The 11733-nt window shown below is 33.7% G+C and overlaps 1 protein-coding gene and 1 long non-coding RNA gene across 2 annotated transcripts in view; one reads left to right on the forward strand and one right to left on the reverse strand.

Moving 5' to 3' along the window:
• The window catches only part of LOC125505208, a 5293-nt gene extending 4604 nt beyond the window's left edge, over positions 1 to 689 (forward strand). The window contains exon 3 of the long non-coding RNA XR_007282008.1: positions 232 to 689. This is a non-coding gene — a long non-coding RNA (uncharacterized LOC125505208). The remainder of the gene's footprint in view (positions 1 to 231) is intronic.
• The window catches only part of LOC109543185 (heterogeneous nuclear ribonucleoprotein Q-like), a 60672-nt gene that overhangs the window by 31330 nt on the left and 17609 nt on the right, over positions 1 to 11733 (reverse strand). The gene's annotated exons all lie outside the window — the stretch shown is intronic.

An 11733-nucleotide genomic window follows, 5' to 3' on the forward strand; every position in this document is an offset into this window, starting at 1 on the left:
AAAACACATTCCAAATAAGACAAACTCGTAATGAAATTACGCTGCTTTATACGCCAGAATGATATTTATATCAGAAAATAATGCGATTGAATGTCATTTTCTTGAATAATGAATGCCTAAAACCACAAATAATTTATCGTAGGTGGAGATCATCCGGATAAAACTTATCTTTCATAAGTATGAGTATAAATTCACCTGGGAGTAACGCTCATTAAATCTAATTTATTTTAGATCTAAATGAAGATGAGGCAGAGGATGACGAACTTTAGCAACTATAGCAACTACTGTATGGCCTTTGCAAAATCAAATAAATTTGTTTTGTGTTATAAACTCTTATCTCGGTATCAAGTTAAACTAAACATAAAAATACACTGTACCTATATCTGATAACAGTTACATTTTTAGTGGTTGACCAATTACTTAGAGATTGCTGAATAATCTGTCAATATCATTCGATTACTTGGTTTATTTATTGTTAATTAATTGTGTTTATGTTGTTTTTGCGCACAATAAAAGTTGTCTTATGGATTTTAAACATATGTTTAAACGATATTAATTTCTTCTGGAAAATACAATTGCGCCTCCAAAAATATAATTGTTTTATAAATAATGTACTGTTAAAAAGTACTAATGTATGTGCTTTACTTTAATATCAGGACTTTTTGGTTGTGTGTGAACATTTTTCAAATAAAATAAAATAACTTAAGTAGCGACTATTAATGTACGACTACTGATTTAAACCATGGCCATTTTTTCACATATGCAAACTTTTGCCTAAATATTGGTTTGTGTCTGGGGCAAAAATTCGATAACTTCATTGCTTGCTGATTGATAAAATTTCGGTCACCCTGTACAATCATTTTTTCCTCAATAGTAGTAAGTCCCCTGTTATATCCATTATCAGTTACTTTACACCTAACATTTCCCGCAATTTCAATATTCTCACAATTATTTGCATTAAGTAATTACCTCGAAACTTGTTTACTCTCAACTATAGATAAGCTGGGCGTTCTATTTTTACATCCTATACAAGTCACATTGTTGATAGGCGGGCGCCACGGGACGTCTTCTTTTTAATTTTTTTTTCTGAAATGGGCTTGACAAGTGCAAAAGCACCAAGGGATTAATTTTTAGCAAATGCACCGAAGGGTGTGATTCGATTGTAACGCCACACAATATTTGCCACGAGTTCAATCATCAGCTCTAAATACGACCTTTCCAAACTTGGGGATTGAATGAAGAAGGTTCACATAATAGGCCGTCTCGACCACCAGACTTATATAAATCAGCTCAAGTATTGTGGGGCCGTGCCAAAAAGGACAAGTCTTCCAGGTATATCGAACCAGACCAATAAGAGAATGACAATCGCACTTCAGATCAGAACGAAAAGCAGTAGTAATGTATAGGCGCCTGCCGCAATTTATGAGCAATAAACCCAAAGACATGCGGTAATTTGTCGAATTATTCAAGTTGAGTTTAAACCTAAAATATCGCGCACAAACTTGAAATAAATCAGTGGACGGTTGAGCATGAGAATACCTAGTCGATGCTGTAGTACCTAATTGCGAACTTAGTTCAACGTTATTTATTCAACTTGGACATTTGAAATTGTTAGTTGAAACATTAACTTGTGAAGCAATGAACGTTTTTTGATACATATCTACGGAACTTTCGAGAATATGAATTTATTTCCCAGTACCGGGTTCGTTTGCTTTTCCAATTCAGTTTTTTATAATATCGGGAAAGCATTCAGATGGATTTTCATAAAACTTGCCGTGGATTTGTTCCTACGCAGGGCCATATTTTGGTAAAAACACGCATCTTCTCATCATTCTCCCGCTATTAAAAAAAAACATATTGTCTTTAAGAACTTTCACAAAAGCAGAGAATCCGAACATTTTCTCTTAATTAAAGTTAGTTCATATAGCAATCATTTGAGCCAAAGAATGTCTCAGTGCCCTTTTGATTATATGCTTACGGGACACCCTGTTTAAGAAAAATTTTTCAATGTCTTAAAACATATCACCATTGTGGCATTTCCATGGACGCACTGAATTTTATTTCGATTAGAATATTGAAGGAAATTTAATACGGATAGAAAAAAATCCCAAAAATATGCTGTAAAAGTGAACATAATGCTTGGAAAATCATTTGAATTGGATAATCACATCATGTATTTAAGGACTACGACTACAGGTAACTTGCGGATAGTCGCTTAATTAAACTTGCCTATAAATGGATACCCATTAAGCAGTTATATATGGGAATTCGGTTAAATGGAAAGAAAGTTGTTGAGCCGTAAATAAATTCCGACATTCAACTTTTCAGTCAATTGGAGCTGACATTGATAATGGTACCTCAAAACCGAAACGTCCGATTCCTAATTACAACAGGGCAATTTGGCAATTGACAACCGTTCAAAAATGCTGTTTTAAAACATTCTCTCACAACTTGCAATGCGGAATGCAAATTATCTATGAATGTAATTATAAGCTGTTTGCCGATTTCAACATCTTAATATCTTATCTTAGCTTATCTTAATATCACCTCACCATTATCACAGTATAGCAAAGCAAAACATTTTGTGCTATTTACACAAAATCTATTTCCAGCGGTCCAAGACGTTTAATTTATTCAAAATGATGTTTCATTCGAACTTTCCGATGTCTGGTTCTTTCAGCATTTTCTCATCAATTCAATGGAAATTATCTCCAATAAAAGTCCATAGCGTCCATCCTGTGAGGTCATAGAATAAAATGCACAGTTCCATCCCTACGCCCAAGATAAAGAATGGCTAACCAAACGTTGCAAAAAAAAAGACGGGACGCGAATAATAATTATCTACCACAGGACGACCCTTATCCCGTTCAGTTCCCACGGGTAGAGCTGCGAGCCGCTCCACTTAAATAATTGCTGTCTCTTTGAATGAAAAGGTGTTGATTTAAATTTCGCGACGCCAGAAAAATGCTCTACCTCGTATTGCAAATGTTCATATGGTAGTCCGGCCGGTGTTCAGGGCTCCCCCTGTCTTTTGTCTGATGTCCGTCCTTGTCCTTTATCCCAGTAATGGACCCAGCCGACCGTCACACTTTTGTATATCAAGATTATATTAATCGATGGAAATGATGCAGAGACAAAATTTTGATCTTTATCTTTTGTCTCTGTTGATCATCATTTTTTATTTTGAAATAAATGTAAAACAGCTTTTGAAGCTTGTAAAAGATTATCAGATGAGTGGCAGTATTTGAGCCGATTAAGGAGGTTTATTATTTAAAGAACACATTCTCATAGAAACAATCGTTTATGAAGCTGTTTACGCGAATGGGCTGATTAGCAAGCCTTTGGAAGCAAACAGCTGAAAAATAATTATTTATTTTTATTATGGATCAAAAAAAGATCATAAAAGGAGAAAATTGTAGTCAATGTTCTGGCAAAAATTAAGCACCTCAGGCAAATTTTCTACTGGGTAGCAAATGAAAAAAAATTGCAAATTTGAAATTTTGCAAAATACTAAAAAGAAAAGTGGAGGCAACTTCTAGTTGGACGTCGGACGAAAAATCGGTACTTTTGGATCTCAACACCAAACGGTTAAATATAAACTTTATTTACTTTTTAAAAATAAAATATTAAAATTTAGGTTAAAATATTTTTAAACTATCTCTTACATTTACACAGTCGTCACAAAAAAATAACTCTTTGGTCTTAACCAAGTCAAGTTTACTTTCAAATATTTCAATCATTCATACGTCTAAGTCTATATACAATTTAATTTTTTTTTTCTGAAATTGACTGGAAATTTTAAACTTTACCATGAATCTGTTGAAAAGCAAAAGTTATCACTGCAATATCTAAAAGTTTATTTTTTAGACCACTGTGTAAACTAAATAAACAAGATGTGCGATTTTTTTTTATTTCGAGATATTAAGTCGTTATACGCGTATATATGTTAATACGTGGTGTTGAAATGCAAAAAAAAACCGTTTTTTTTTGTCCAACCTTGGAACTTTCACTCATTGTGGATTGTCTCATTTGCAGCCCTCCAGAAACTTTACCTTAAGCTAATTTTTTTTCTTTTTTCTCAATTTTCTTTTTCACAAACACGCATCAGTGGAAAAAGAATTGCACTAAATAACGTTTCAAACAGAAATCAACTCACTGGCAGTAGTTAGAATTTATCCAGTTTCAAAATTAGCCGAAATTTGTCCGTGTAACGTCTATTTTGTTTAGCAGTTCCGATTTCTGTTATGATATGTCGAACAGACTCTGTTTATTAATTTTTTACATTTTTACTATTTAATTAGTTTTTCAATTAACACCGCGTTAGCTAGTATTCTATTCCAGGCATATATACAAGGAATCAAACACATCAATGCCAAATTAAATATATGCAGCTAAAATCTAAATCCAACACTGACCATTTGTGCAGATCGGCTCTTTTTATCCCATACTTGGGTCTTTGTTGCTCTCGTTTCGTATGGATGGGTGAATGGTGCCACGGGAATAGCGCTTGTCGTCGCTAAACAGGTTATTCGGGATCTGGCTTAGCATCATAAAAACTTAATTTTGAAACGGGGCGGAGGCGGTTAAAAATCTGCCAAACGAGTTTCTTCTTTGAACCATCATCATCATCATCGTAGAATATCATCCTGACCTAACTGTGTGAAACGATTGCACGTACAATCGCGACTCGGAATTTTATCGATCTCGGAAAGGACAATGGTAATGGGATTTAAAATTGGAATTTTACTGCTGGTCATTTCAGTCTCAATAGGGCATTGTAGTATGTGAAAATGATATTTCGAATCCACTGTAAGCACATACATTCAGGTTGTTAACATGCAACCGTGATGTACTTCTAAGCGGTTTTTCGAACAGATTGCACAATTTCTGGCAAGGAGTTGGACATTTTACTAATGCTAATGTCCAGGAAAATTCGTTGACTATTTATTGTTTGTCAATTAGAGACTGGCAAATTCCCATCTTGCCAAATAAACGACAGACTGCAACAGGTAACATTAATAACATACGCAACCATCCATCAATTTGTAGGCTCAATATTTGCTGGCTAATTTATTAGGCAAGTTTGTCATCCTACAGTCTTAAGACATAAAAATGAAATTATGATGGCAAAATGTGGATCAAACAGGAAAGACAAGAGTATTTTTTTTAAGAACCGAAACCACATTATTAGTATTATTACCTACTGTTAAATAAAATGAAACATCAAAAAACCGATGCGCCACTAGTCCCAATTAGCAATGCGAATATGCAGATTGGGTTAGGAATTTTCCATAAGACGAGTGAGGCGAAAAATGGATAAAGCATATATTTTACAGTACATAGTTTTATATTTAGCCATTTTCCCAATAATCAGAATGAATGCGAATTACGGAAAATGTAATTAGAACAAACACATTTTCCAAGCTTATAAAAGGCCGTTTTCATCAATGAGCATCTCCATAAGCAACAGACATAAGCCAATAATCTCTAAATATGTCCAACAAAAACAAGCTCGAATAAACTAAATGCATCGCTTATCTAATAGCTCTTTCAGAATTAATCTAGGAATACGTCTCTCCAATGCGTGTAAACTTTCAAGAAATTTACAATTATTTTAAGAATTGGCTCTATTTATGGTTGATAAAATAGTTAATAAAAGTTTTCTCAACGTTCTGTATTTTTGAAAAACAAAATATTTTAAATAACATGGAAAACGTGAAACTTGCTATAGAAAATAAGAAGGTAAACCTAATAGGAAGGTAAAATAATCGGACATAACTTCCTATTCTACCTGGGTTCTAAATTAAAGTAATTTAACATCATCGCTGTTTCAGATCTTGAGTATTATTTCACCTTATTATTTAGTCTATCAGAGTATAAAATTAAAGAACTGCAAAGTGTGCAGAATAGAGCATTAAGGACAATGGCAACATGCAGCAAATAGCGCGACAATGATTAGTATCTTCAATGTTCTGTCAGTTCACCACAAAATTGTACTTAATGTTTAAATTAATTGCTTTTAAAATTTAGTTGACGTTTTGTTTAAAGTGAATCTAGGATGATCTCCTACCAGTGTAGTAGGAGATGTAGAAGAGCACACACGTTTGGATGGGCTGTAGATGTTTACTGTTGATGATACCAGAAACCGCCTTAGATTTTAGCCTCAACTTGGCTAAACAGTAAAAATGTCGAAAAACGGTTTTTATTCTGTCTGTCCCCTGATCAAATCTAAATAGCGCAGTCTCATAGATGGTAATCGTTAACACCAAACTCGAGTAAATGTAAGAATTAATTGTTAATTTTCAAAAACTGTTGTACTTTGAAAGCTTTAAGAAATTGGTGCTAGGACATTTATTGTTCGCAACATTGTTTGTGGTGGTCGATTGTATTGTGTTTTAAAACTTTATAATTTTTATATTAAGTGATCGGTAATGCTAAATCAATTTTTCCATATTATTTAAAAATTTTGCCTTATTCTTATCATTTTGTAAAAAARCAATATTTTTGGGATTCACTCGAACGTCTGTGTTCTTATAACACAAAAACCTGAACCACTAATGAACCGCCACTAAAATTAAAATATTCATATACACGTTAATTGGGACATCAACTATTCAAACTATTTGAATATTTATAATCATGTTGCCTGGTAGTGGTAGGCATCATAATAATAATAATTCAACCTGCAGACATCGGTTCGCCTAAGCGAATAATGCCATGCAATTACAGGGCAAAGCTACTGAATACCCCCAGTATTTACAACTAGGCAAAATAGAAAACATCAGGTCTATTCAAATAGCGAAATTCAACAGGTTACTAACGTGCCGTCCACATACATTAAGGCCACCCCAGGGCTGCGCCACCATAATAATAAACCCCTCGTAAAGGTGCGATGCGCGTCAATCGGCCCTATTTTCTACTAAACCGAATGGATGAAACAAGGACAAAAGAACTTGCCCGAAATATAATGGAAAGGTGTCAAAATCTGGTATAAGTTAGGGTGAACTGGACGCAGCAACGTACTAGCTGTAAGGACAGTTTCTTCTTCAAGAAACACACCACATTATTACTATACCCTTAAATGGTCGGGTGATTCAAATTGACGAGAAAGAATTGAAGAAATTGAAAAGCTTAGAGTGAGAATGTGGAAAACATAAAATAAAGAGTAAACAATAAAAGACGTTCTATATGTCGTAAAAAAAAGGATTTTTAATTAAATGGGGTGCTAGAAGACTATGTGGAGAAGTTTTCCATATTTTTTTTTGGTTTGTTATTCATTTACTTCCAAAGTGGTGAAGCCGAAAAAAACAGCAGTGATTTACGAAAAGAAGCTAAAGTTATAGTAATTTTCTCGATAGAAAGCAAATGACAATCTCCTATCACAGCAGAAAAGATCATTTGTTTTAAATGGAATTAGTGGGTCAAAATTAGGCCAACATGTGTGGCCCAGCCCTGATCCTATATTTTCGGTAATGAAGGATGCGTTTATCTGGGTATGTGGAACATTTGCGTTGCGTGCAAGCTGGTTAAAATTCGAAAGAAATTTTTTAAAAGCGACGGAACATGACAGAGACAAGCTGGCATGCCGGCCGGATCTCGGCGATTTTTTTTCTTCTTGCTCCGGCAACGATATCGGCCATATGGCTCATGGTCGCACCCGGAGGAAATGCAATATGTATTCAGTCAGTCATTTTCGCATATGACTTTTGATCGTTAAAACCATTCAGTTGCTTCGATAAAGAGTTAATTCACAAGTAAATCCCACTTTTATTTGTATTAATCCAACTATGGATATAATAAATCTTATAAATTTCTGTAGATGTATTAAGCCTATAGGATGAGACGTTTTTGCATACCGAAGTACTTGCCTGAACTAAAACAGATAGATAGTGGGATCAAACACACCAAATAAATCGATTTGATGCGCTGTGAATTTTATAATGAAATGTAATTTTATTGTGTTAGGATGAGTTACTATACGGCATTAAAGGCTGCACACAGAACACTTTACTTATAAAGTTTTCAAATAAAAAAGTGGTGCTTTTCGTGATTGGACACAAACCAGACTTGCATTATTTTCTAAGGAAACCATTCTGAAAGTAAGGTCATAAAATGCCAAATATTTTTTAATGATCTATGTAATCATTCCAGAAGGCCCAAAATTATAGCTCGTTGAGCATATAGTTGTATTATTATTCACAGAACATCAATTGGGGTCACGAAATGTGTCAATATTTTCAAGCTTCTTTGTTCCTTTTTTACAAAAGTTCAAAAATCCAATAAATAAAAGTCTAAATCTGACAAGTCAGGTAAATGAGCAGGCCACGCGACAGGAGATTCCTTACAACTGAAAAATTAGGGTCCATCTGAACTAAATGCTTTTTTGTCGTTTACCGATTTATCATTCCAAATCAATTTAAGTTTGATTCTTCCAATATAAATTTTATTTATTATTATTAAATTATTTTGGAAAAAAATACTTTGGTTCTGAACCATAAACAAAGCTACATTATCTACATTTAATCACCAAATAGCAAGTGTTGAAATATCAAATATACCTTTTTAAATTTTGAAAATTGTGATCTTGGCAAGAATCTGTTATGTTTACCAGAAAATATCTAACTGAGACAAGATGAGATCAAAAATATACAGTTTGCGCCGTAAGCACATGGTCAAAAAAGCACTGAGACATTTTTTGGCTCAGAAGAAGCGGATCTGATCAAAATTTTCTTCAGAAAAAACGTCCGGCACTCCAGCCAAAAATTATGTTTTTTTAAATATCGGGAGAATGGTACAAAGGATTTTAATGAAACTCGTAAAATAAAATTTAGGAACAAATAAAACCTTACATCAAATTTGCTAATTTTCTTATATAAAACTTACTTTAAAACCACGCATTTTAAAACATTCGAGGCCTGGATAGAAAAAGTAATATTTTACCTACATTTAAATAATAGTCGCAGTAATTGTCGCCTATGCCTACCCGGATATCATTCAATGTTCTTCATATCTAATGAGGCGTAGTTACATTAGAATTAACATAGCCAACTGGGTCCATGTACGGCAAAAAATAATATACGGCGTCGCTCATAATTACGAACTAGTATTTTAGGAAGGTTAAAAGATGATTTTAGACGATGTTTTTGAATATTTAGTTTCAATTTGAGTTTTGCCTAAAAAGATAGAGGGAGTTAAAAGAGATTTAAAAAATATATAATTAAATTTGTACGATTTTTAGCAACAATTTCTGTAGCAACATCCACTAACGGCTAGTGCTAGTAAATCAGTCAGTGATACCCGTTTTTTAATAACTGCAGATAGCCGATAGCAACTGTGTAATCGGCAAAAACAACAACAACATATACCAATTTGTTCCATAAAATAATTCGCATTGTTGTGTTGAAAATCCGAGAAATGCTTGAAAAAGTGTGATCTCACCTCCTCAATACACCAGAAACTATCTATACGAGTTTTTTTTACTAATTTGATATGATTGGATAAGATAAAAATTAGAAGAAGAAATTAAAAAAATTATCTCGGCACAAATGTATGTTTAATTCGGAATTGTTCATTCATCTCATAACTCAAATTTCCAAACCCATTCTCGATATAGCACTCGAAGAGAACCAAAAATTAAATATTCTGTCGACACTGCCTCAACTTCGGGACTGAATTAAGATGCTCCTGCAAGAGCTTCGTAATAAGTACTCTTCTTTTTGCAAAGTGAAACAAGCAACGACCAGTTAACCCAATTTTATTTAAAATTTGCCTCTTTTGGTCCCGTTTCGTGCGTCCAAAGACACTTAAAAATGCTTCAACGTTGAATTGAATTGGTACTGGTTTTCCTGTAGACACGCCAATGGGTTCCCGCCAGGAGGCTTCCATTCCAAGTTTTGAGCTTTCGTCTGGGTCTGGGTCGGTACAAAAGTCTTCCCGAGTTCGTTAAAAGGTGAACGGACTGAACAAAGACGGAGGGGGACCGAGTGCAAAAATGCGACTCCGTCTGCGAATACTGAAATACCCCAAGATGTTGTAATGTAATGTATGTCTGTACCTACAAAAATACTACACTTCGTCCAACTTGAATGCAAACGGTCTCGTCTGGCATACTTTTTGAAATCGCTTAACCTTGTGCGATAAGTGGACACTTTCATATAATGCGATAAGAAGGAACTCATTCAAGCGAACATTATTACGATTACCTTAAGACGATAATTGACAATTTGAACATGTGTTGAGTTCTATTAGATTTTTATTTTTAATAGAATCTCAATAAAAATCAGACAGCTAGTAACATTTCGGATAAAATTACGTGTGCATCTCAAATCTTGGGTCGTAATACTGGTTTTCAAAATTCCTGAAGAAATCAAACCGTTCGGAAAGTGTGTTTGATTATCGCCCACTGAGCGGGAATCAGAGCTTGGAGAGATTCAAGTCATACTTAATTTTCTCTTCGTAAAATTGCACGAGTTGATTCAACAAGAAATCCTAACAAAAATTAATGGGAAAATTCACTAGAGAGCTGAAGACAGACAGAAAGTGAAGACCTAGAAGCGGAAGAAGAATTTGGTAGTGTTCAGTAATTACAAATTGTCAAGCATTTGGAGAATATTAATAAAATATCAATATGGTTTATGGACAATATATCTACAGGGTGGACCACATTCTTCAAAGTCGTTATGGGTTATTTCCAAAACCGTAGCAGATTCCAAGAAACTGTCATGGGAGGGAGATCGGTTTTTGAGAAAACCAAAATGTTGTTTTTAATGTTTAATTTGTTTATGATATACAGGGTGGCCATTTTCTGAATCTTTGTATGGGTAACTTCTACATTTTTAAAGATAGAGAATCCGTTAAATTGGGCAGAATTCGATTGCCTATTCATTACCGTTTTCAAAATTTAGGTGCCGGACTATTTTTAAATATCTTTTGGCAGCTGTCAAATTTGGGGAAAACATTTTTTTGATAAAAATTTCATTCGAGTAAAGCATTCAAAACTGCAATTTTTTGCCCATTTAACCTTCTTTGCATTTGCTATAGTTTCCAAGATCCTTGTACCAGTCATCGAAAAAAATTCACTATGTTGGTATACTTTAAATATACAACGTGTCCCATTAAAAAAATCACAAGAATATCTTGTAATTATTTCGAGACATTTTTTTGTTTAATTTTCTAATTATGCTCTACAAATTATTATCTGTTAAATATGTAGGTATTTATTCTTTTTATATATTTCCAGGAATAAAAAAGCTTAAAAAATAAAGTTGTCCTCAGCAATTTTTCAGTTTTACCCTATACAGGGTGGCCATTTTCTGAAATTTGGTATGCGTAACTTCTACAATTTTAAAGATAGAAAATCCGTTAAATGGACAAAATTGTGCAAAATTCGATTGCCTATTCATTACCGTTTTCACAATTTAGGTACCCGACTTGGTTCCTGAAATATCATAAAAAGACAAGAAATCAACACTTTTTTAATTATCACATTTCGTAAACTGCTTAACTTAGAAAAAAAGTTTAAACTGCCCTTAGTACAACTTTTTGCGTTGAATCCACCAATTGAACGCGACCAAATTATTGGTTTAAATTTGTAATTATTTATGAAAGTTGATTCAAAATCTTCCATAATAAATTACTGAAAAAGATGACAGGGCGACCCCATAGCCATTCCAAAGTTTTGTTGATAAAAATTATCATTGTATTGAAAATAAATTGACTTTACAAATATTGTTA

Source organism: Dendroctonus ponderosae, unplaced genomic scaffold (genome assembly GCF_020466585.1).
Source record: "Dendroctonus ponderosae isolate FM_Combo_2020 unplaced genomic scaffold, Dpon_F_20191213v2 Dpon_F_20191213_7, whole genome shotgun sequence".
Taxonomy (NCBI): Eukaryota; Metazoa; Arthropoda; class Insecta; order Coleoptera; family Curculionidae; genus Dendroctonus; species Dendroctonus ponderosae.